Below are 27,851 nucleotides of genomic sequence, written 5' to 3' on the forward strand. Positions count from 1 at the left end.
CAAGAATGATGGATTCCAGATTTAAACTGTGGGTAGCGAGGGGGGTACGTTGCTTGGTTGATTTAGAATTAGTAGAATCCCTACAGTGTGGAAACAGGTCCTTGGGCCCAGCAAGTCCACTTCGACCCTCTGAACAGTAACCCACCCAGACCTATTCCCCTACCATCCTATATCTACCCTAATGCCCCGACTTACCTATCCTGGAACATTATGAGCGAGTTAGCAATGACCTATTCATGTAACCTGCACATCTTTGTGACTGTGGGAGGAAACCTACGCAGACACAGTTGAGAATATACTAACTCCACACAGCCAGTCACCCAAGGCTGGAACCAAACCCGTGACCCTGGTGCTGTGAGTCAGCAGTGCAAACCACTGAGCCTCTACGTGTTACTTGAGGGAGAAATAATGATATCATTTGGTCAAATAACTCGTAAGTATGGACTACCTAGTAGAAACTTCTTCTGTTTTTTTTTCCAGATTAGGAATTTGATTTAAAAAAAACTTTAACAGACACTTCTAGATCCGATACAGAGAAGTGGGTTCTTTTTGCTAAGAATACACTCTCTGTCAGCATTCTTTATCAATAGTTGGATAGTGTCCCCCCAGACAAGGCTGTGCAGCTTCGTGGCGTCTGTGCGAGAGAGTTAGGGATTTAGATCTCTTCGGAGCCATGGGAGGATATTTGTGAAAATGCTCGAAGGATTTTGATCTGTAATAGCACCCATTCCATGCTGTTGAAAATTCTTCATAGGGTCTATCTGACACCAGAGTTTCTCTCAAAATTCAAAGTGGCATTATCTTCAACATGTCCAAAATGCAGAATGACTACAGGCACTCTTACTCATTGCATGTGGTCCTGATGCAGGCTTCATATATGTTGGAGCACTGTGTTAGGTGTGGTAGAGTGGGTCTTGGGGACCGAATTGGAGATGGACCTGGTTTCTCTTTTCCTGGGCCTGCCCAGAGTATCTTACGCAGATGCACATGGGGAAAAAAATCCTTACTTTCTGTGCTAGGAAATCTATTCTGTTGTGTTGGATGTCTGAAACATCCTCGGGGCTATTGGGTCTTTATAAGATCCTCATGGAAAATATCCCTTTGAACTTTCTCACCAGTATGGTGCACCAAAAGACAGACATGAATATAAGTCATAGAGTTATAGAGAAGTAAAGCATGGAAACAGACCCTTCGGTCCAACACATCCATACCGACCACATATCCCAAACCAATCTAATCCCACCTGCCAGCACCCAGCCCATAAACCTCCAAACCCTTCCTATTCATTTACCCATCGAAATGCCTCTTAAATGTTGCACTTGTGTCAGCCTCCCCCAATTCACCTGGCAGCTCATTCCATACACGTACCACCCTCTGTGTTAAATTGATGCCCCGTAGGTCTCTTTTATATCTTTTCCCTCTCACCCTAAACCTATTCCCTCTCGTTCTGGACTCTGCCACCCCAGGGAAAAGACTTTACCTATTTACCCTATCCATGCCCATCATAATTTTGTAAACCTCTATAATGTCACCCCTCAGCCTCCGACGCTCCAGGGAAAACAGCCCCAGCCTGTTCAGCCTCTCTCTATAGCTCAAATCCTCTAACCCTGGCATCATCCTTGTAAATCTTTTCTGAACCCTTTCAAGTTTCACAACATATTTCCGAAAGGAAGGAGGCCAGAATTACACGCAGTATTACAACAGTGGCCTAACCAATGTCTTGTACAGCTGCAACATGATCTTCCAACTCCTGTACTCAATACTCTGACCAACAAAGGAAAGCATACCAAATGCCTTCTTCACTATCCTATCTACCTGCGACTCCACTTTCAAGGAGCTATGAACCTGCACTCCAAGGTCTCTTTGTTCAGCAACACTCCCTGCGACGTTAGCATTAAGTGTATAAGTCCTGCTAAGATTTGCTTTCCCAAAGTGCAGCACCTCGCATTTATCTGAATTAAACTCCATCTACCACTTCTCAGCCCATTGGCCATTTGGTCAAGATCCCGTTGTAATCTGAGGTGACCCTCTTCGCTGTCCACTACACCTGCAATTTTGGTGTCATCTGCAAACTTACTAACTGTACCTCTTATGCTCGCATCCAAACCATTTATGTCAATGACAAAAAGTAGTGAATCCAGCACAGATCCTTGTGGCATTCCACTGGTCACAGGCCTGTCGTCTGAAAAACAACCCTTCACCACCACCCTCTGTCTTCTACCTTTGAGCCAGTTCTGTATCCAAATGGCTACTTCTCCCGGTATTCCATGAGATCTAAGCTTGCCAATCAGTCTCCCATGGGGAACATTATCAAAACCATTACTGAAGTCCATATAGATCACATCTACCCCTTTGCCCTCATCAATCCTCCTTGTTACTTCCTCAAAAAACTCAATTAAGTTTGTGAGACATGATTTCTCACGCACAAAGCCATGTTGACTATCCCCAATCAGTCCTTGCCTTTCCAAATACATGCATATCCTGTCCCTCAGGATTCCTTCCAACAAGTTGCCCACCACCAACTTCAGGCTCACTGGTCTATAGTTCCCTGGCATGTCCTTATCACCCTTCTTAAACAGTGGCACCACGTTATACATCCTCCAGTCTTCCGGCACCTCACCTGTGACTATCCATATTACAAATATCTCAGCAAGACGCCCAGCAATCACTTCTCTAGCTTCCCACAGAGTTCTAGGGTATACCTGATCATGTCCTGGGGACCCGTTTCAAGACATCCAGCACCTCCTCCTCTGTAATATGGACATTTTGCGAGGTGTCACCATCTATTTCCCTACATTTTATGTCTTCCACAGTAAATGCTGATCCAAAATACTCGTTTAGTATCTCCGCCATATTTCCTGTGCTCGGAAAAATACTCTGTTATGTTGGATGTCTGAAAACCCCCCGGGTCTGTTGGGTCCTCGTAAGCTCATCATGGAGAATAACCCTTTGGACTTTCTCACCAGTATGGTGCACCAAAAAGCAAAGATTTATATAAGATATGGCAACCCTTTTTGGATTACCGTGATACAGGCTTATCTGCCATCCCAAAAAGAGCTTTTATATAGCCGTAATGATATTGTCTATTGAATCACATATGGAGAATTGTGAACATATGAATGTGTATCAATTAATGCTCTCAAAGAACAAGAGCTATCGTTTTGTTTTTCTGAGCCGTATTATTTATTTATTATTTATCGTTTATTTTCATTTTTCTTCTGTCCGTTAAGAGACTTTAGCTTGTTTTGTATGTACATGCACATGGGTTCAGTTATTTGAGTTGTTTTGTTATTGTTTTAATATAATAATAAAATTCTATTTTTTATTAAAAAATGTTGTTAAAAAATTAAAATGCTAACATTGATAGAATAGAGTCCCAAAGAACTCTCATTAGATAGACCACACATAGTGGTTTACGCTGAAGGTGCACATGCACCGTGTTGCACTGACCAGTGTTGCATGATAATATCGAAATGTCTTCATTTCATCATTCTGAAACCTGTGAGCATGTCCATCCATGACATCTTTTCTCAGTCTCCCCTCCCCACCGCTGTCTCCAACCCAAAACACACTCATTTACAGTCATATTGCACGAGACTGCCAGTATGACTGGCCATTCGGCCCAGCTGGTCCATGCCAACCAAAATGTCCATTCAGACTCACCCCATTTCCCTGCCCTTGCTCTGTATCCCTCTAATCCTTTCCTTTCCATATATTGGACCAAATGTCTTTTCAATGTTGTTATTGTGCCCACCTCAATCACTTCCACTGACTGTTCAGTCCATGTGAGTATCACACTCTGTGTAAAAAAGTTGCCCTTTAGTTTCCTTTTTATGTTTTTTATCCTTTCCAAACATTAATGGATGTCCTCTCATCCTCGATTCCCCAATCTTGGGAAAAAAAATTGAAGTATTCACCCCATGCACGCCACTCATGATTTTATAAGAGTTACACTTCTTTCAGAATGCCCTCAGTTTCCTACGTTGTAAAGAAATAAGTTCTAACCTGTCCAACCTCTGCCTATAACTTAGAGCCTTTAGCCCAGGAAACATCTTTGTAAATTTCTTCTACATTCTTTCTCGTTCAATAATATCCTTTCTAGAGCAAGGAGAACAAAACTGATCACAATACTCCAACTGCAACCTTACCAACATCCTGTGTAACTGCAACATAACTTTCCAACGTCTATACTCAATGCGCTGATAAAGGCCAGTGTGCCAACAGCCTTCTTCAATTCCTGTGTATCTGTGACTCAAATTTCAGACAACCGTGCACGTGATCTCCAATGTCCTTTTGTTCCATGCACTCCTTAAGGCCCTCTCATTCATCATTCAACTCCTACCTGGATTTGACTTTCCAAAATGCAAGACGTCACACTTACCTATATTAAACGCCATTTGCTATTTCTCAGCCCACTTCCCCAGCTGATCAATGTACTGCTGCAATTTCTGATAACGTTCCTCACTGTAAATGATGTCTCCCAATTTAGAGTCATCTGCAAACTTCCAAACCTTGTGCTGTGCACTCTGGTCCAAATCATTGATATAGATAACAAACAGCAATGGGCCTAGTACCGACCCCTGAGGCACTTCAGTAGTCACAGACCTCCAGTCCGACAAGCATACCTCCACCATAGCCATAAGCTTCATAACGTCAAGTCAATTGTGTCGCCAATTTGCCAGATTACCTTTGAGTCCATGCGATCTAACCTTCTCGAGGGGCCTACCATTTGGAACCTTATCAAAGGCCTTACCGAAATCCGTTTAGATTATGTCCACCACCCTGTCCTTGTCAACCTTCCTGGTCACTTCCTCGAAACTCGAACAAAGTTTGTAAGGCATGATCTGCCACTCAAAAAGCTATGCTGACTGCTCCAAGTCAAACTCTTTCTTCTCAAATGCATGCATATCTTATATCTCACAACCTTCTCAAGTGGTTTACCGAAAACATATGTGAAGCTTACTGGTCTATATTTCCCAGGCTTTTCTTTGCACCCCTACTTGAATAAGGGCACATTTGTTTCAGCCCAGTCTTCCGGGTCCTTGGCCCCTGAACTGTCTTCTCTCACCTCTTGCAGTGCTCTTGGATATATCTTGTCAGGCCCAAGAGATTTATCTAACTTTGTGCATTCTAATATGTCCAACAGCACCTCTACTGTGATATGAACGGTACTAAGATATGACAATTAACCTCCCAAAGGTCACAGGTCTTCATGTGTTTATTCATGGTAAACACAGAGGGGGAATTGAGGAACTCAACCATCTCTTGAGGTTTTACACATTCGTACCCATTTTGGATTTTAAGACGTCCTATTCTCTCTCTGGATGTTCTTTTTCTTTCCTATACTGAATTCGGATTCAAACTAATCTGCTCAGCCAAGGCTATCTCATACCCCCTTTTCGCCCTGCTGATTTCCTTCTTCAGTAAACTCCTGTATCCCCTGTGTACCTCCATGGATTTCCTTGTTCCCAGCTGCCTGTACCTGAACCAGGCCTCCGTTTTTTGCTGGTCAGAACCTCAATGTCTCTTGTCATCCAGGGTTCACTCTTCTAGCCTCACTTTTCCTTCACCCTCACAGGAACATATAACCCTTGAACTCGTGCTATCTCACTTTTGAAGCTCTCCCACTTGCCCGGGATCCTTTTACCTGGAAACAAATTACTTCAATCATCCCCTGCAATCCCCTGTCTAATTCCGACAAGATACGCCTTGCTCCAATTTAGAACTTGAATCCATGGACCAAGTTTATCCCTACCATAACTATTTTAAGTTAATACAGCTCTAGTCACTTTTCCGAAAATGCTCCCCACTTTACCTCCGTCACCTATCCTACCCTATTTCCCAACAGTAGGTCGAGTTTGTCCCTTCCCGAGTAGCACCCTCTATATATTGCTTTTGGAAACTTTCCTGAACACACTTAACAAATTTCGATCCATCCAAGTTCTTAACTATTTGGATGTCCCAGTCTATTTTAGGAAAATTAAAACCAACATATTATGACAACTCTCATGTTCCTGCAAGTCTCGCCACTCTCCCTGCATATTTGTTCCTCTAATTCCCATTGAATATTTGGAGGCTTATAGTACAACCACTATAACATCACCATCCCCCTCTTACTTCTTTGCACCGTTCACAAAACCTTATTGGATATTATCTCAGTTATTTCATCTTTCATCACTAGAGTGATATGCGCCTTAATCAGAACTATTGGTATTCAAATTGTTTCCATTTATATCTCTTCCTCGCAGTGATTTTCACATTCGCAGCACCCCTTTTCAAGGTACAGTGGAGATATGGAGCTGTAAATGGATGGGAACTGCACATCCTGTCACTTCCAGCATTGGTTACATTTTCCCCACACTGGGCAGTGATCTAATACAGTGTTACCGAACAATGCAACAGCCTGGTTTTATATATGAATGAACCAGTGCGGACTGCACAGCTCGCCACGCTGGACACTTAGTCCAGGATTATAGATCAAGCATTGGTGTGGGCTGTACAGAACTTCACTCTGGACATTGCTGGGTTGCATACAGCTGTACACTAGCCGGATCTACACAATGCTCCATCCTGAATATCTAATGGATGGGCTGGTTATGTGAGTTGGATTGCGAATGTGAGAGTACTAAACATCTGGCAATGCCTTTATTTTGTGTTTTAATTCTTGTGATTAGACTCTTCAAATCCTGACTCATCCGGTTAGACTCATCCCTCTGGATGAGTCATGGCGACTGTTGTTACACCATCTGGGTCTGAAACATGACCAACAAATGAAGCAGAGGCTGCAGAGAGGGGAGTCTCCGTAAAATGGAATGAGGGAATCACAATCAGATCAGCCGTGGTCTTAGTGAATTGTGGGGCAGGATTGAATGGACCACGAATGCAACTTATTCATATATTTCTGTTTGTTCCAAGCAAACTCCCCTTCTCTCCCAGTGTCCCATACTGGTGGGGAGTGAGTCACCTCCTGCTGTCCTTGTGTAACAGGATGCCGAGGTCTCACTAACCTCCAGATTTCCCTGTGCCCCAGTCTCGAGCAGTTGAATGACTTCCTCCTGTCCCTGTGTCCCAGTATCAAGCAGTTGAGTAACTGCCTCCTGATTCTGTGTCCCAATCTTGAGCAGCTCAGTGACTGCCTCCTGATCCAAGTTTTGCGAAAGTAGATGTCCTCCTCCTGCTACTGACTGACAGGCTCCAATAGCGCTGTGCTCACGTGCTGCTCCTGGGGAATGGAGTTGAGGGCCTGAATGGCTTCTCTTGACAAAAAGCCTTTCTCCTGTTTCTGTAAAACACCATTAAAATCTGAATGATGTATTTTTGTATTTTACTTTCAGCAATTGAACAAACAAGCTGACTGACAGAATTCAGAATCTGAATAGCCTCCTCCTGTTCCTGTGTTATACACTCAAGAGGCAATAGAGTCTCAGAGATGTACAGCACAGAAAAATACCTTTCAGTCTGATCGTCCATAAAAACCAAATACCCTGAATACATCTCGTCACCCTAGCCAGCACTTGGCCCATCTCCCTCTAAACACTTCCCATGCATGTATCCATCCAAATGCCTTTTAAATGGTGTAACTGCACCCGACTCCACCACCTCTTTTGGCTGTTCAATCCACACACACAGCAGTCTCTGTGTGAAAATGTTGTCCCTCATGTCCCTTTTTAAATCTTTCCCCTTTCACCTTAAACCTTTCTTTTCTAATTTTGGACTGCCTGTCCTGGGTAAAATATGATGACTGTTTACCTTATCTATGCCCCTCATGATTTTATAAACGTCTTTAATGTCACCCCTCAGCTTCAACACTTGAAAATAGTCCCAGCCGATTCAAACTTTCCCTGTAACTCTAACCCCCCAACACCTGCAATATTCTTTTAAATCTCTTCTGCACCCTTTCAAGTTTGACAACATCTTTTCGACAGCAGGGTGACCAGGATTAAAGGCAATATTACAAAAGTGGCCAAACCCCCAATGTCCTGTACAGATGCAACATGCCATGCAAATGTTTAGACACAAAGCACGCACCAATAAAGGAAAGATCACCAAGTGCCTTCTTCACTGCGCTATCTACCTGTAACGGCACTTTCAAGGAACGGAGAATCTGCACCACAAGGTAACACAGTAGCTCAGTGACTAGCATTGCTGCTTCAGAGCACAGCGATCTGGGTTTAGTTCCATCCTTGAATGACTGCCTGTGTGGGGTTTGTACATTCTCCCCGTGTCTGTGTGACTTTCCTCCAGATGGTATGTTTTCCTCCGACTGTATAAAGATATACAGATAAGGGTAAATTGGCCATGCTCAATTGTGTATAGTACCCAGGGATGTGTAGGCGAGGTGGATTAGCCATGGGAAATGTAGGCTCAGAGGGAGAGGGTAGGGGTTTGTTCAATGGGATACTGTTTAGAGGGACGGTGTCGCCTCAATGGGCCGAATAGCCTGTTTCCTCACTGTAGGAATTCGATAATTTCTATGGAGTTCCCCTTGATTAGCAGCTTTCGACAGGACCCTACCTATATGTCTTGCCTTGATTTATCTTGCCAAAATGCAACAAATCACATTTAACTAAAATAAATTCCATCTGCCACTCCTCGGTTCACCTAAGCAAGGTCCTATTATAGTCTGAGAGATCATTCTTCACTGTTGACTACACCACCAAATTTGGAATTAAGAACAAATTTACTGACCGTACTTCATATACTCAAATGCAAATGCTTTGTATAAGTGACTAAAAGCAGTGGACCCACTATTGATCTTTGCGGCAGGCCACTGGTCACAGATCTCCAAGTTTAATGAACAAATGCCCACTGTCACGCCCTGTCTCCAATATCCAAGAAAATTTGGGATCTAAATGGCGAGCTCTCCCTGGATTCCAGGCAGTCTAACATTGCGAACCAGTCTACCATGTAGAACATTTTGGTATTCTTACTGAATTCCATAAAGACAACATCCACTGTCCTGCCTTTATCAACCATCTTCATCACTTCCTCAAAAAATTCCACCGAGTCAGGCGGATGTGATCTCCAATGTACAAAGCCCTCTTCAGTCCTTGTCGTTCCAAATGTATATACGTCCTTTCCCTAAAATCCCCTCCAACAATTTAGGCACCATTGACGTCAGGCTCACCGATCTATAGTTACCTGGTTTTTCCGTACTTTCTTAAATAATGACACTATGTTAGCAGCCCTCCAGTCTTTTGACACCTCACCTGTTAAAATCAATGATACAAATATATAGGCAAAATGCAGAGCAATCTCTTTCCTAGCTTCCCACAAACATCTGGGATACAAGTGATCAGGTTCCAGGGATTTGTTCACCTTTACATGTTTTAAAATGTCCAACACCTCCTTGTAATATAGACACTTTTAAAGATATCACTATATATTTCTTCATTCTCTCGCTCTTGTAACCTCTTCCACATTAAATACTGAGGAGAAAAACTTGTTTTGCATCCCTCCAATCTCCTGTGGTTCTACACATAAAGTAGCCTTACTGTTCTTTAAGGTTCCCCATTCTCTCCCGAGTTAATCTTCTGCCATTAAAGGATTTGTAGAATTTCTTCAATGCCTCGTTAACCCAATTTCTAAAGCCATCTCATGTCCATATTTTTCTGGCCCGATTTCTCCATTGACTCTACACGTACTGCCCATATACTCCTGTCGGGATTCACTTGATCTCAACTCTGTTAACCTGACATATGGCTCCTCCCTTACCTTGACCACAGCATCAATATATCTAGCCATCCAGCATTCCTTGCACCCACCAGCCTTGCCCCTCTCACTAATAGGAACACGTTGGCTCTGGACTCTCTGAATCCAAGTTTTGATGGCCTTGCATTTTCCAACAATCCCTTTACCTTCGAAAATGATATTCCAATCAGCCTTTCACAGGGCTCGTCTAACACTTTCAAAATTGGCCTTATTCAAAGTTAGAACTTTCATGTTTTATATCAGGTCTTTCCTATTCCAAAACTAATTTAAAACTAATATTTATGTGTAATAGACTTGAAAGTTAAATAAACACTTCCTGTCCCTCTGTAACAGGCTCGAGAGGTTGAATGGGCTCCTCGTGGCCCTCTGTAATTGTCCGAAAAGGCTGAGTGGCCTCCTCCTGTCCTTATGTAACAGACCCGAGACATTAAATGACACAGCAACCCGTGAATAACGAGCAGTCGTTAAACTGTATCTGATGGAGGTCCATCCCTTTCTCAGTCACAGGAATACAGACAACACAATGTACTCCAGGTGCCCTCTCAGGAATACCTCATACAGCTGCAGCGACACATCTCTTCGTCTTGAATGATTCTGTTGGCAAAATGTACCAATATTCTAGATTTCCACTTTTTCTAGTAGCAGCAGGCTAATATGGGCTGAATGGCTTTCTCTTATCCCTCTGTAAGCGGCCCAGAGAGACAGAATTGCTTCGGCCTGTTCGTGAGAAGCAGTCTCAATGCTCTGTCTCAAGGTTATGAAAGGATTTGATAACAGGGCAATTAAAACCACGAGTAACCTCACACTGGTCAATAAGTATCATGCTTTGGGTGAAGGTATCTAGAAACTTGCCCACCCGACTTTTATTATGCAACCGATCTGTTATTTTATAACTGCCTCCTTTCATACACAGAATGGAACAATATAGACCCCTGCAGTGTTCTGTTAATACTCTCATATACAAGTTAAAAAAAAATCTAAAAGATTTAAACATTTTTGGTCCATCCCTCAGCAACCCTCATCCATTCCATCCAAACCCAGTAAATGTTCCCTTTTATAGTGATATGAAAAGTGATGTGTGGAACTGGTTAACTGAACTTGTTTGTTAAGTCATGATTTGGAGATGCCGGTATTGGACTGGGGTGTACAATGCAAAAAAAATGCACAACGCCAGGTTATAGTCCAACAGGTTTAATTGGAAGCACATTAGCTTTCGGAGCGCCGCTCCTTCGTCAGGTGATAGTGGAGGACACACGACGAAGGCACAGCATTTAAAGCAAAGATTTACAGTGTAATGTAACTGAAATTATACATTGAAATATACCTTGATTGTCTGTTGAGTCTTTCATCTGTTCGAATACCATCATAGTTTCATTTCATTCATGTGTAAATCACAAAACCTTTTTCTTTTAAAGTTGCATTCTCAGGTTAGCTGTAACAATGAGTGTTCGCTAGACAATATGTTGAAGGTGTTAGCCCCCTGTGTTCTCTGTCTATACCATGATGTTTAGATTGATTCTAATCTGAAAAGTGAGATAACAAAATTTTACATGGATTCATGCAGTTTTTGAGCAAAGTACAATGTAGCTCTGCAAGTACAAATTCACCCCACAAAATATATATGTGCATGTGGATCTTTGTCAGTTTTTGTGTGTGTGTGTGTTTGTCTGGGTTGGGGGTTGTGAGTGTGAGAGGGAGTGTATATGTGTGTGTAGTGATGTAGTGTATCTTAAGTCTGTGAGGGGGTGCATGAGTGAGTGTGGGAGTGTGTGTGCGTGTAGGGGGGTCGGGGGGTTGTGTATCAGTGAGAGAGAGTGGAAATGTGTGTGCATGAGTGTAGAGTGGTCTAAGTCTCTGAGCGGATGGCTGTGTGAGTGTGTGTGTCTGTAAGAGTGTGTGTGAATGTTTGTGTGTGTGTCTGTGTACATGTGTGTCCGTATGTATGTGTGTGTATAGGAGTGCGTGTGTGTGTGTATAGTGCAATGGTAGTCACCTGTAATGTGACATGAACACAAGGCACCGGTTGAGGCCGTCCCTATGGGTACCGAAAGTAGTAATCAACCTCTGCTCGGCCACTTTTCGCTGCTGTCTGTCCTGAAATCTGCCTTGAAGGATGGTCTCAAGAGGTTCGAGGTTGAATGTGCCAACTGGGAGGGAACATTGGTGACTGTTGATTGTTGTGCAGTGTCCATTCATCCATTGTCGTAGCCTTTGCTCGATTTCCCAGTGTTTGTTCAGTGACTGTGATTAATACCAATCTCCATGGATTCTAATTATCCCAGTGGAGGGTTTCCATCTTTTAATAATAAATGGGTTATCCCATAACATGAGCGGGAGCATCGCCGACAACACTGACAGGGATCAGCAGATCCAGAGAGAGGGAGAGGAGAGATCAGAATCTGAGAACATTAGACTGGAATGTTCCAAACATGGATCAGGATCTGGGAACATTGGACGGGCATATTCCAACAATAGACAGGAGTTTATCCAATTATGTTTGGCGTCTTTCTGCAATTTCTTGGTGGCCATTATCATGGCGGATCTATTACTATCTTCACATTATTCAATATTTTTATTATCCTTTCCTGGCTATCGTTGGTGTGCCTGGTAAGTCCCACTGTCCAGATTTCTTTTCTCTATAAACCAGTTATGACTGTATTACGGTTCCTTTATATAGTCTACACTTCTTGCTACTATTATTGTTTCTGTTGAAACTCTCAAGCCAGATATTTACTCTACAGACCACTACTAACTACATCAATGAAGGTGTTCAATTCCTGTCTCCCTCTCTGCTCTGGCAGTGGTATTCATTGGTTTCTATGTTGACCTACTCAGTTTCAGCGGAGAACTACAATTTATTGTATCATTACCTTTGTTATTTAAATATTAAGAGCATGTGTCTTTACTTTTCTGGTTACAAAATCCATTTCCTTCCACTGTTTCCATCCCATCCCTGGCCAAAATCTGCGGATGAGGCAGACAAGTCACAACTGCGGGAGATCCCTTTGACCATGAGCTGATTCCTGACACTGACCATTTCTAACTTGAAATACTCACCACTTCAGAAAATATCTCACTGGCTTATTCCATCTCCTGTTTGACCCTTGAGCTATGAAATACAGGCTTAATGAAGCCAATAATCTGCTGCTGACGCTCCCAGCTTCAAACCTGCCGAAGCCAATCTGATTCAAAGTCACACCAAACTCTCATCCATCAGTCCTTCATGTCCATGCCGATGTATATTGCTGTTGTGTCTGGCAATGCCTTCATTTTGACATTCTCAAACTCTTTACCTCATCTGTCCATGAAACTTCTCGCGTTCCCTCTCTGTTGGTTAACAAAAAGCCTGTCAGTTGTTCGTATTTTAAAATTGTTTTCTCCATGTGCGTTCCTTCTCAAACAATGAGTTTCACATTCAACCACGCCTATCGCGCACGCGCACACACTCTCCCTGTCTCTGATGAACACACAGAGAGAGCAAACCTTCCCATTGTAGGCAGTAATCTGATGCGACTATAGTTAGCATATGATAGTAAAGTTTGCAATACTCTCCATGCTGGGCAGATAGTGCAGTTTACTGAGCAACACACTAGCACGGTCTGCCCAGCTCTCCATGCTGGGCTGTCATCTTGTCCCAGTTTATGTTGTTTGTGGTGTTCTGTGAAGCAGATTGAGAATTTGATGTAACAAACCATTCCAGCTGATCTGGCAATGCCTTTATTCAATGTTCTCATTCTTGTCATTTTACTCTCGAAGGTCTCACTTCTCCAGTTAGTCCCACTGCCCTGTCTTTTTCCCCATATTTCCACAATATCTTGTCAGTTAATTACCTGTCTGTTTCTGTCTTTGCTGTGAATCTCCCTGTCCCTCTGTATCTTTCCCTGGCCTTGGGTGTTGGCTCCCTAGTGTATCGAGTGCTGGCATTGTGTAGCTCAGAAATAATGAAATGGGGTGTGTCAGGCTATTGTTCACTTCCCGGTATGTCCTATGTGATGGTCCATGGACAGGCGTCTTTCAGAAGTTGTAACTTGGTCTGTGCCCGTGTTTGCCCCTCTCAGGTGATCTTGCTATCAGTAACACGAGCAAGTCCCTTGAGTAAAGGACCAGTCATCTAAATTGTGTGACAATACTGTCACCTTTTTTTAGTAAGAGGTCTTAAAGACAAAATTGCCTACTGAAAACTGCTCAAGTAAATAACTTATGAAGCTTTATAATAAATAGTAGGAACAACGGCCAGCTTGCATGGGGTCCCAGAAGGGTTGGAAGTTTTAGTAAATTATCCCTCGATGCTATTTTCTGTGAAACCTCACTTGATAATGTTTCCTCCTGGAGAACTGTGCAAGAATTCATGTCTAAATGTTCCTTTTTGCCAAGGGATGCTCAGATTAGATTACTTACAGTGTGGAAACAAGCCCTTCGGCCCAACAAGTCCACACAACAACCTGCCGAAGCTCAACCCACCCAGACCTATTCCCTTACATTTACTCCTTCACCTAACACTACGGGCAATTTAGCATGACCAATTCACCTAATCCGCACATCTTTGGACTGTGGGAGGAAACCGGAGCACCCAGAGGAAACCCACGCGGACATGGGGACAATGTGCAAATTCCACACAGTCAGTCGACGGTGCCAACCTGTGTTTAGGTGATGTTAGTATATTGAAACGGTTCATTTGTAGATGGTACTGTATCCATCATTCAGTTAAGGTTTCCAATAGTTAAGTTATTCTAAATTTCTCTTCATTTTGAATGGATTACCATGACAGTGTTTAAATATGTTGTGTTTTGCTTAATGGTGAGTGGTTTTACTAGTAGCATCACCTCTGGAACACCCAACTCACATCTACCTTTAAAATAAGGAAAGGTTGGCATCCAAGCTACCTTCTTAAACTAGTTTGAGGCAGTCTGGTTGGTCTAAAGCAAACTGGGGACTCCTGTCTGGCTCTAAGTCGATAACACCAAATTGGGTTTCGAATTACAATCCCTACAGTGTGCGATAAGGCCATTAACCCAACAAGTCCACACCGACCCACCGAGGAGGTAACCTACCCAGACCCATTTCTCTACCCTATTATTATGCATTTACCCCGACTAAGGCACCTAACCCATACATCCCTGAAAACTATGAACAATTTAGCATGGCCAATTCACCTGACATGCGCATCTTTGGGTTGTGGGAGGAAACCAGAGCATCCAGAATAAGCTCATCCAAACGGGAGACGTTTGGGTTCAAAGGTCCCGTATGGTAGTTGCTACTGTCTTTTGTTCCGGATGTTGAATTCGGTTGGTTTAAACAGTGTTTTTGTGTATAAAGATTCTTTCAGTCTTTAAGTGTTCTCTGGGTGTGGAAGAAGTAAAGTTGAGGGTTTTACAGAAGGTAATGAAGGCAAAGCTGTAGGAATTGGAAGACAAGCTGGAGTTTGGGTTGCGTTTGTCTGTGAGAAAATGAGAGATAATTACAGCTATAGCTCGGCAATTACATTCGGTAGAACTGCCATCAGACTCTTTGGAAACGGCTGCAATTCAATTTCAAATGAGGCCCCTTGAATATGAGACTGAATTGAAACAGTTTGAATTATGATGAAAAGTAGAAATAAAAGAAAAAGAAATGAAGAAGATAGAGAGAAAAAGAGAAGAAAAGCAGAGAGTTTCAACTTTAAAAGTAAGTAATTAGAGAGGAAAGTTGGCATAGAACGCGGAGATGAAGGTAGACAGTAGGCTGGATGAGGAGGATAGTGAGGATGAGCAACCCTAAAGTAGCCAGTGGCCTGATGGGGTTCTGTTTAAATACATCCAGGAATAATCTCAATTTTATAAGGAGCCTTTTTAATTTCATTTCAGAAAGTGGCTAAACAAATGCAGTGGCCAGTGACCACGTGGATTTAGTGGATCCAAACAAAGCTGGTAGGTATTTGGCCAGTATGAGGAGGTGCAGAAAGCCATGTGAAGTGCATATGAGCTTGTGCCAGAAGCCTACAGACAGTGTTTCAGGAATCTAAAATAGCGTTGCTGGGTAAACGCACATTGAGATTAAAGAAACAAACAAAATAATTTTGAAAAGTGGGTAAGGGTATTAAAAACAGAGCAAACCTATGACACTCTTAGTGAGATTCTTATTTTGGAGAAGTTCAACAATTCACTTCCGGCAGTCGTGAGAACTCGTGTGGAAGAGCAGAGAGTTACCATGGCAAGCTTAGAAGCTGAAATGGGTGATGATGATGATTTGGTTCAGAAATCAATGTTTGGTTTCTGTGAGGGATTGAGATGAATGTGCGAGATCTTCTTAAAACATATACCTGTGAAAGTAAGGTTTATTAGCATAGGCTAGGAGTAGCAGGTAAAGAACTTACAGCATTGAGAGGTACAGAAGCATGTAATTCTTTTATGCTGAGACATGAGGAGGTGTCATTCAGAGGGACTATTGGAGAGATGAGAAGTGATCAATTCAACAGATTGACACGTTGTGGAGACTTGGTTGAAGAAAGACAAAAGGCATTCTGTGGCAGGAGTAAAATGACTGAAATCGAATCGAGTTGTGAACATTTGTATGTTCAGAGTCAATGTAATATATATACATTTCAGTCTATTAACAGAGGAAGATTAGTAGGTCTAAAATGAATCCATCTTTGCATATTGAAGGACCATTTTATTAAAGATGGAGTTATGAGGATACTATCACTATAAAGAGGTTATTTTCGCTTAGTTTTTTTTAAGAGAGGTTTTAAAGGCAGAGGTGCAGAACTGCTGTCTGAAAACAGTTTAAGTAAGTAACTGAGGAGACCTTTATGTTTTATTAAAACGGTGGTAACAATGGAAGGACAGTGGCCAGCTCTCCCAGACCAGGTTTACTCGTTTTGTTTTTAGCCGCAGCATTAGAAGCTGCTGGGTATCCCAGGAGGGTTAGAAGTTTCAATGCATGATCCCTAGCTGCTTTTGTCTCTGAGATCTCTGTTGATGTTGATTTCTCCTGGATAATAAAATTGCATGTAAGAATCTATATTTGAATATATCTTTTTGCCAAGCGTTGTAAACAAAAAAGGTACGGTATCTATTGTATGTGTAAGTGTTCCAACATATAAGCTATCCCACAATGTTCTTTTCTCTGATTGTATTTTAACTAAAGCATTTGAATAGATTATATTTTGCTTAATGTCGAGTGGTTTGACGATTCACAGCATATCTGGAACAAACACTTCCCATCTATATTCAAAATAAGGAAAGGTTTTGGTCTAAACGGCCTTCTTAAAATACTTTGGGGGATCTGGTCTGGTCCACAACATTTGTAGCCGAGGTGTTTCTGACTGGCTTCTGTAATTGAAGATTTAGTGGAGGGGCTGGGGATGGCTTGCTGGAGTTGTTGCTGTGAGCTGTCTCAGACATTCAGGGAGACCTGAGGATTTGGTGACCCAACTCTGGATGAAGCATGGGGACTGTAGTTACAGCATCTGGGTCGATAACATGAACAACAAATGGAGCAGAGGCTGCCGAGAGGAGAAGCTTTGAAACCACGCAGTGAGTGTGTGTGGGAAAAGGCATCTGCCGGATCACCCCGGGTTTTCCAGGAACACGTTCCTAACCTCTATTTAACCGTGGAGAAGAGTGTGAGGAAATCTTGACTGAACAAGGAGCTGGTCACAGAGCGGTGTCACCTCCTTCAACACGACCTGAAGTTTCACACCCGGGGGAGGGTGGTGCTGCCAGTGGCTGTGAGGGTCACTGCTTCATTCAGCTTCTATGATCCAGAACTTTCCAGGCAGGACTGGGTGACATATCCATCATTTCCCATTATCTCAACATCAATGTCACCATTCAGTGATGGAGGATGTATATCGTGGATAAGGTAAATACATTGTTTCTCCAACAGAGGGAAGCTGCTGGGTGTATCCTTATTTTCCCACTGTAGTAGGATCCACGATGGTGTACATGGCATCTTCAGAGTACCAATGTCAAGGGGGAGTACCAATGTCAATGTGAAGGAGCTCTAACTCTATTAATGTTACAGCGTGACCATGCACAGTATATCATGTTGATGAATACGCCTGTCCTGACAGCAGCCACAGCCTCTTCATTCAGAAGCAGGCAGCCATTCCCATTGTCTTCGGGTCTCCATGTAGAAAGGAATGAATGTATCTTGGATAAAGGCCGTCCCCTTGATACACATTTCAAAACACCATCCCCACCACCAACCAACCACATCAAAATATTACATGTGTACGGAGAGCAATGCGGTCATTTGGAGTGTCTGGGAGCAGATGATCAGGGATAGAGCAAAACCTCCCATGTCTGAACGGGTCTGAGTGAACCCCCCAGAACCCATTATTATTAAGACCTGTAATCACTCTCTATTTCATTAGCATATTGCTTTCCATTATTCATGTAAATTAAATGACAGGTTATATCATGTTATATTGTATCTGCCAAATTATTATCCATTGCTTTTACCTCTCTGTATCTATTTGAAGACTCTCCACCCTCTCTTGATAATTTAACCTCTTGCTTATCACAGCGACATCACCAAACTCAGTATCTGTATATCTGTTCCATCCTCCTGATCATTGATATAGATTGTAAATAGTTGAGGACCCAGCGCTGGTCACTGTGTGATTTCACTGGTGACGTTCTGTCAAACTGATTAAGACTGATTTATCCGGAATGTCTGCTTCCTGCTTGATGCACAGTCCTCCCCCATTACTCCCCCATACAGTGGAAAAGCTGAATATGAACGAGAAGCATCAGTCAGGAATCCAACCCTTCGAACCTGTTCTGCCATTGCATAAAATCATGGCTGATGTCATCGCGGCCTCTGTTCCACTTTCCTGCCATCTCTCAATCCTAAGACTCTGGTCTCTTGTTGTAGATTGCGCCACATGAAAAAATATCCACTTCACATCTACATTTTCAATTACGTTTAGCATTTTACAGACTTCAATGAGATCTCCTTTCGTTCTTATGAATGGCCTAAACTGCTCAATTTCTCTCCATAAGACAAACACTTCAAATTTGGAATCAATCTAATGAAGCTCTTCTGAATTGCCTCCAATGGAAATACTTCATTCTGCAGGCACCCAAACTGTACTCCAGTCGAAGCCTCACTAATACCTTGCATAGCTACACCAACACTCCCTACCTTTCTACTCTATCCTTTTACAAATAAAAATGAAGTTATGCTTGCATTTCTCATTACTTGCAGTACCTGCACGCACGTTTTCTGTGAGATGTAAGCAGACACCCAGATCCCTCTGCACCTAAGCACTTTTAAGTTTCTCTCCTTTTCGATAATAATTAACCTTTCTGTTACACTGGCCATATTTATCCACTTTAATTTTTATTGCCAAATGTTGGCCCATTCACCCAATCTATCCATATCGTTTTAAAATCTCTTGCATAATCCTTCCGACATAATTTCCCACCAATGTTAGTGTCGTCTGAAAATATAGCTGTTGTATTTTCTATCCCGTCAACCGAGTAATAATATCGATCGCAAATAGTTGAGGCATGAGAACTGAAATTTATGGCACTCCACAAATTGCATTTTCCGAAAGAAAATGACGCATTTAATTGTTAACCAATCCTCCATTCAAGCTAATAAATTACTCCTAAACCCATGTTGTCTGATCATACCACTTACACTTTGGAGAAGCGACACATCCAGTGCCTTCACGAAGACCAGATGCATTCCATCTCCAGGAATCTTGTTTGTCACATCGTTAAGTAACTCAAGCAAACACTTCAATCATGATTTATGCCTTGTAAAACCACGTTGTCTCTGATGGATTGTGGTTTATCTTTGCAAATGTCCTGAACAATGGATTCTAACAATTTGTCTTAAATTACTATAGTTTATTGTTACACTTTAGTCCCTAACGTATACCATTATTATAAGTTCTTCCCTTTTGAAAACCTTTACGTTTTCTTTGAATTCCTATTTAATGGACACAAGGCTTTAAGAGATCTGCTCCAATTGCTGTGTAAGAGCCATGTGTGGCTGAATGGACTCATCATCCTGCTGATGTACAATATCGATGGGCTGACGTCTTTCTGTTGTCATCTCCAAGACTAGAATGACCTCCTCCTGTTGAAGTGTTAGAGGGGTGGGGGATAATGGGTCTTCTCATATTCCTCCGTAACAGGCTGGAGAAACTGAACGGTCTCCTCATGCATCCATGAGATGGAACCGAGGGAGTGATTGGTCTTCTCCTGTGCCCTTACAACAGACACGTGTCTGAATTACCTCCTCCTTTCTTTTAAAAATGTCTCAGATAGATTGTATCCTTATCCAATTCACTTGCAACAAGCTCATTGGGGCTGAATGGCCTCCTGTTATCCCAGCATAACAATCACAGTCACTGTGTGGCATCTTCCAGTTCCTGTGTAACAGACTTTGACAGGGCTGAATGGATTGACCCTGTTGCAGTGTAATAGGATACTGGTCCGTTATGGTCTACTCTGGGTCCAGTGTTATAGGCTTGAAGGGTTGATTGGCCTACTCCTGTAACTGCATATCAGCCTCCAAGGGCTGAATAGACTCGTCCTGTCCTGGTGTAACAGTGTTGAAGGCCTTAATATTCTTCTGTTGTTTCTATGTAACAGGCTGGAGAATGATATGGATTTCTCCATTATGTGTGCATTTGGCTTCGGTTGCTGACTCCTTCTGGTCATCTATATTGACATAAGATCATCTTTCATTCTTGTAAAGTCCAATGTGTATTGGGTCTTCCTGACCATCCTTTCCTTATAAACTAACAGCTTCATTACACAAATCAGTTGAGGGAACCAACTGCTTCCAATGTAACAACATGTTTTTCTCAGTGAGGAGATTAAATCTGTACATACTACGCCAGATGTGATCTCACTAAGATCCTGTACAGTAGCAGCAACGCTTTACCAGCCTGCTGTAAGGTTCCCACCCAGGTTACAGCAGTTTCAGCTGTGTCTTGCGGTGAATATACAGCATTGTTGAAAGATCATTGTCCTTCTCTACTCCACCAGCAGAACGGGAGATCTGGAGAAAATCGCAGAATAAATTTTGAGAAGATCATAAATGAGATGATTTCTACCATTTGTCTCCCCAGAACCAACTTCACTGAGATTTCACTGAATCCTGAAAGGTGGACCTCAAAAACAGCAATGAGAAGCAAACATTGATGGGACTTATATATTAAAGTGAAAGCTGCAGTTCAAATGTTGGGCGTGTTATAAAGCAGGAAATGGGATATACACGTTTGTGAGTACTGCAGTAATAACGTACTGCTTAAATTATATCTAAGCTGCGTTAACCCAACTGAATGCTAATGCTGGGAAAAATCGATTTCATGAGCATGCGGGAGATAGCTTGCATTAACATTATTTCGAGCACCGATCTCAAGATCAGATTATTTAGTAATTGGTGTTGGATGATCAGAAGAGCGAATTAAAAACTTTGCTGTAAATGACCATTTGGGAACAGTCACCGCAACTTTTTATTTGAGATTTGATTGCCTACAGTATGGAGACAGGCCCTTCGAGCCAGAAAGTCCACATCAACCCTTCAAAGAGTAATCCACCGAAACCGGTTTCCCTCTGATTAATGCACCTACCGCTATTGGCTGTTCAATATGGCCAATTCACTTGACATGCACATCTTATGACTCTGGGAGGGAACAGGAGTACCCGGAGAAAACCCACGCAGACACGGGGTGAATGTGCAAACTCCACACTGACAGTCACCCGAGACTGGAATCAAATAGGGATCCCTGTTGTTGTTAGGCAGCAGTGCTCGACAATGAAGCACGGTACTGCCTCTATTGGTTTTATGATTTTGTGTACACAACAGTTTTTGTTTTATTTGAAGTAACCATTATGAATCTGAATCATGCAATCCATGAAAGTGTGAGGAGAAAGTGGGGACTGCAGAAGTTCAGAGTCGAAGAATGTGGTGCTGGAAAAGCACAGCCGATCGGGCAGCACATTAGTAGCACGAGAATCGACGTTTCAGTCATAATCCCTTCATCAGGAATGAGTGTTGTGAGCCAAGGGGGCTGAGAGATAAATGTGAAGGGAGTGTGGTGGGGAAGGAATCCTGGACTGCGAGAGGTAGATGAAGGAGGGGTTGAAAGTGATTGATGATGAAGGGAGACAGAACAACTGATCTACTGCATCCATTCAACCCGATGTGGTCCAGTCAACATTGGCGAGACAGGACGTCAACTTCTGGATCATTTCAGAGGCCATCTCTGGTGCAGCCACACTGGCCAACCTCACTGCCTTATGGCTGAACACTTTAACTCCTCCTCCCACTCCACCAAGAACATGCAGGTCCTGAGCCTCCTCCATCGTCAAAGCCTAACCACCTGAGTAATGGAGAAAGAACACCTAATCGTCCGCCATGGGACCCTCCAATCACAGGGGATCAATGTGGATTTCACCATTTTCCCCAGTTCCCCTCTTCTCACCATATCCCAGTCCAACCTTCCAACTCAGCACCGCGCAATTGAATGTTCTGATATGTCCATCTTTCTTCCCACCTATTCTCTCCATCCTCCTCTCCGACCTATCACTTTCTCACACATCCCCTCATCTCCCGAATGAGTCAAAGGAAGCAGCTTAGAAAAATGCCAAGTATTGCAGTAAGCCAGTGGATTCAGAGTAATGTAGGACCCAACAAAGGAGGACAAAGAAACTGAGAAAAAAATCAAAAAGAGAAAAAAACATGCAAACAAAATACAACAAAAAAACTGCTAAAACGCTTCTATGAATATATGAAACAAAAATAAAAACAAGGCCAAATGTGGAACAGTGAGTGTGCGGACAGGGTAATTTATTGTAGAGAACAGAGACATTATAGGGAAAATAAATAGTCTCTTTGTGTCTGTCTCCATAGAAGAATATCCAGAAATTCGCAAAAAAATACCAAGTGACCATGGGACTTGTGTAAGTATAGTCTAAGATCATCATATAAGTGATGAGGTAGTATTTGAGAAGACAGCTGGATTAAGTGATAATAAATCTCACAGACCAGATTTACGACATGCAAACATTTCAATGGGAGCAGCAATAGTCACATTGATTGCATTACGGATTTTCTCGTTATTTTCCGACACATTCCCGAAAGACAGGTAGCCAATCGGGTAAGGGATGGTTATAAATGTAATCCGCTAGTTTAAGAAAGGATGAAGATGAAGAGTGGTGAACTACAGACCAGTAACTTCTAATCCGCAGTCTGTTGGACTCGATTACTAACAACATTCTATTAGATATATAGAAGGTAGTGGAAAAACCGGAGAGTATGATAATGCATCGATGAAAGGAAAACCACAAGTCGCAAACATTTTTGATATGGTTTGAAGATGATTCTTGTAGACATCGGCAATGAGGAACCAATGGACAACGTATAGTTGGATAGTCAGCAGATTTATTTAAGAACTCACGCACTAATATAATGAGAAATGTTAAAGTGAAAGGTATTAGGAAGATCATATGCAAATAGGAGAGTAAAAATACGTTTACATTCACGTGAATGTAATTGAAATATAGAGGATGTCGTGCACCAGTTGCATAGCATGTTGCTGAGACAAAATGTAGAGTATTGTGTACTGTTTTGGAGTCCCCATCTAAGAAAGAATACACTGAGTACAGAGTAACTGCAAAAGGCATTCTCTAGATTAATCCCTAAGATGGCAAAATTGTCTGATTGGGAAACTCAACCTGTGATCACGAATTTCAAATAATAGAGGTGTTCGTAGTGAATCTTAGAAATTTAGAAACACAGAGGGGACTGAATAACAGAGGGACATGGCGAAGTGCACGCATGCGCGATTAGGGGGAAGCACATGATATTCTACACGGACAACAAGTAGAACAGAATAATCAGTGAACAGTTAGTGTACATCAGAAACCAAAGGGGCAATCTGTGTGTGAATTTGGAGAACATTGAGAGATTGCGACATGAGAGCTTCACATCTGTTTTACTTGGGAGAAGGAGGATGCAGGTACAGAATTCGAGAAGATGGATGGGGAAGCTCTAGAGCAGATTGATGTAAAATGCGAGCAGGGATTTAAGGCTTTGGCTGGTAGAAAATTGGACTGATTGCTAGGTCTGTATGATTTGTATCACAGACTGCTGTTGGAGACAAGGGAGGAAAGACCCTGACTGAAAATTGTCATTAGAATCTGACCATAGGGTAGGTGCTAGAGATCTGGAGAAGAGCTAATATGATTACACTTCACAGTAAGGGTGGGAGAGATAAATCTGGGAACTATAGAAAAGCAAGTATTGGATCACTTTCAAGGAAACTACTGGAAAAGATAGGGAAGGAGAAAATAGAACTCCAATCAGAGTGGCAAGGCTTGATCGGGGATAATCATCATGACTTTATCAGAGGGACGTCACACCTAACGAATTTGAATTAGTTCGAGGAGGTCGCTTATTTAGTTTTGCAGCAAGGCCTTTGACAAAGCTCCACATGGGAAAGTGAAAAATAAAGTAAAATCTTATGGAAGCAAGGATAACTTGACAAGTTACAACGAAAATTGTCTTAGTAGCAGGAGACAGAGGGAGGTGGGAGAAGGATATTTGTGTAAATGGAAATCAGTGTCACCTGGTGTATCACAGGGATCAGTGCTGTGTCCCTTATTATTTGAGTATTCATAAATGGTGCAGATGTGAATGGAGAGGGGTGGGTGGAGGGGGCAGGGGTTGTGATAAGTAAGTTTGTGTTTGCCTGGTTGGTTGGTAATGAGGAGGATGGTCTTATGTTACAGGAAGATACAGATGGAATGGTCAGATTGGGCAGATCAATTGCGGATGGAGTGTAACCCTGATAAATATGATGTGGTGCACTTGGCTATAGCATTTATTAATCGGGATGTAGATTATAAGAGCTGTACAGGGCTTCGGTTAGGCCAAGATGGAATACTGTGTGTATTTCTGGGAGCCACATTGCAAGAAAGACATAATGGTACTGGAGGGTGTGAGAGTAGATTTACCAGGATGTTACCTGGGATGGATCATATGAGCTGTGTAGAGAGGCTGGATAAGCTCCAGTTGTTTATTTTGGAGCAGAGGAGGCTGAGGGGGATATGATTCAGAAGGATAAGATTACGAGGAGCATAGTCAGGGTAGATAGACAGCAGCTGTTCCTTTTAGTCAGAGGGACAAGAACAAGGGGAATCACACTTTTAAAGCGAAGGTTTGAGAGGATTTAAAGATTGTTTTCACCCAGAGGGTACTGGGATCTAGAATGAACTTCCCGAGAGGGGAGTTATCAGGGGTAACCTCACAACCGTTAAAAATTGCTTGGACGAGTTAATTGGAGGTGTCATAACATTCCTGACTATGGGCCTGGTGTATAAAAGTGGGACTAATATAGACCGTGCTGTATTTCTGACAGTAAAGAATCTATTCTCCACTGAGTGTATGGCTGTGAAAGGTCAATTATTGAGCAGCTTAAGGCAGGAATTGATGGGTTTCTGAAGAGTATATTCACAAGGGTTATAAGAGTGAATTATAATAGCTTGTTAAATCATGGCAATGAGAGAAATATGAGAAAACAAGTGCAGCTTCCTTACAATCTGAAACCAGAGAATGGAGAATGGGGAACAGGGAAATGGCAGAACTATGAAGCTGCTACTTCAGCTCTGTCTTCACAGAACGTACGAACAATACCAGGAAAACCAAGTCTGGTGTGGGAAAAGGATCTAGTACATGGATTGTCGAACATAATAAGTAAATGGTGGAGAAGAAATTATTGGGAATGTCAGATTTATGAAATGAGAATTCTGTTTGACAAATAGACTGGGAGACAAATGAAAGAGAAGCAATAGATGTAACACATTTGGATTTTCATAATCTTTTTGGTAAAGCGCCAAGCCTCGTTTGCAAAATTAAATCTGAGTGAATTGGGGCGAATATATGGACATGCTTCTAGAATGGGACAGCTGGCATGAAACAGTGAATAGAAATAAACAATGTCAAGCAAGAGCCTGACATTGTCTGCAAGGTTTGAGTCTGTGAGTATGACTATCTCCCAGACACTGCCATTATTCATCCCTGGATATCTCGTGTCTCACCAGCAGGACAGGCACAGCAGATGTGGTGAGACAGTGGGATACAAATGGAAGTGAATTGCTCTGGGAGCCCTCTAAACTGACTCGGTATCCCATGAAGTCTCATGGCGTTAGTTTACACATGGGAAAGGAAACCTCCTGCTGATTACCATGTACCACCCTCTCTCAACCGATGAATCAGTACTCCTCCATGCTGACCAACACTTGAAGGAAGCACTGAGGTTGGCAATGACGCAAGATATACTCTGGGTGGGGGATTTCAATGTCCACCACCAAGAGTAGCTCAACTGCATCATTACTGATCGAGCTGGTCTGATCCTAAAGGATATAAATGCTCGTTTGGGTCCACGGCAGGTGGTGAAAAAAGCGACAAGAGGAAAAGAACATACTTGATCACACCCTTGCTAATCAACCAGTTGCTGAAATATCTGCCCATGCCAGTATCGGTTGGCGTCCCACCTTCACGTTGAGAATAACCTCCATCATATTGGGTGGGTACAACTACCGTGCTAAATAAAACGGACTTCAAATAGATCTAGCAGTTCAAGTCTGGATTTCCATAAGGTGCTGTGGGTCAGAAATAGCAGCAGAGTTGGCCTCAGGTGCAAACTTATGGCATGGCATATCTCCTTTCCAACAATTACCATCAAGCCAGAAGATCAACCTTGGTTCAATGGAGTGTGCAGGAGGGCAGGAGCAGCACCGGGCATACCTGAAAATGATGTGTCAGCCTGGTGAAGCCACCAAACAGGACCACGTGTGCGCCGAACAGCATAAGCACTAAGTGATAGAGCTTATTGATCCCCAAAGCAACGGATCAGATCTTAGCTCAGCAATCCTTCCACTTCGAGTTGAGAATAGTTATGGACAATTAAACAAGTCGTTGGAGGAGGGGATTCCACAAGTATCCCCATCCTTAGTGATGGAAGAGCACAGCACTTCAGTGTTAAAGATAAGGTTGATACATTCGCAACAATCTTCAGTCAGAAATGCTGAAGGGAAGATCCATCTCAGCCTCCTCCAGTGGTCCTCAGTAATTCATTTACCAGTCATCAGCCAATTCGACTCAGTCCATGCGATATCCAGAAAGGGTTGGAGACACTGGATCCTCCAAAAGGTACATGCCTTGTCAACATTCTGGCAATAGTACTGAAATCTTGTGCTCCAGAACTTTCCACTGCCCGAGCCAAGCTGTTCCAATACAGTTACAATAGCATTTACTCCATTATGTGGGAAATTATCCCAAGTATCCCCTATACATAGAAAGCAGAACAAATCCAATCCAGCCAATTACCACCCCATCAGTCTACTCTCGGTCATCGGTAAAGTGTTGGAAGGTGTCAGTGCTTTCAAGCAGCACCTGTTCAGCAATAACCTGGAAAATGACGTGCATTTGGATTCGACCAGAACCACTCAGCTCCTGACCTCATTACCGTGGTTCAACCATGCACAAAAGAGCTGAATTCCAGAGGTGGGGTGAGAGTGACAGGCCTTTAAAGGAAGGCTGCCTTTGATCAAGTGTGCCATCAAGGGGCCTTAGCAAAACTGGAACCAATGGGTATCAGAGACAAACTCCCCGCTGGTTAGAATCATACCGAACACGTAGGAATGTGGTGTTGGCTGAAGAAGGTCAGTCAAGTCAGCTCCAGTACAGGTCCGTAGGTGTCCCTCGGGCAGTGGCCTAGGCCCAAACATTTTCAGGGCTGCTTCATCAATGACCTTCATTCGATTATCAGGTCAGAAGTGTGATAGAGTACTCCCCATTTGCCTGGATGAGTACAGCCCCAACAACACTCTAGATGTATAATACCATCCAGGAGAAAGCGGCAGGTTTGACTGTCACTTCATCCACAATGCACCACATTCAACGCTCCAACACATTCAACGCTTAGCAGCAGCAGTTTTTTTTTACTATCTACAAGCTGTACTGAAATAATTCACCAAAGATCTTCAGACACCATCTTCCCAACTTAGGATCACGTCTGTCTAGAAGGACAAGGGCAGCAGATGTATGGGAACACCATCATCTTCAAGTTCCCCTCCGAGCCGTTCACCATCATGAGTTGGAAATATATCACCGTTCCGTTCCAGTCA

This window comes from Chiloscyllium plagiosum, unplaced genomic scaffold (genome assembly GCF_037043375.1).
Source record: "Chiloscyllium plagiosum isolate Xiang-an unplaced genomic scaffold, Cpla_swu_hap1 HiC_scaffold_37, whole genome shotgun sequence".
NCBI classification, from domain to species: Eukaryota; Metazoa; Chordata; class Chondrichthyes; order Orectolobiformes; family Hemiscylliidae; genus Chiloscyllium; species Chiloscyllium plagiosum.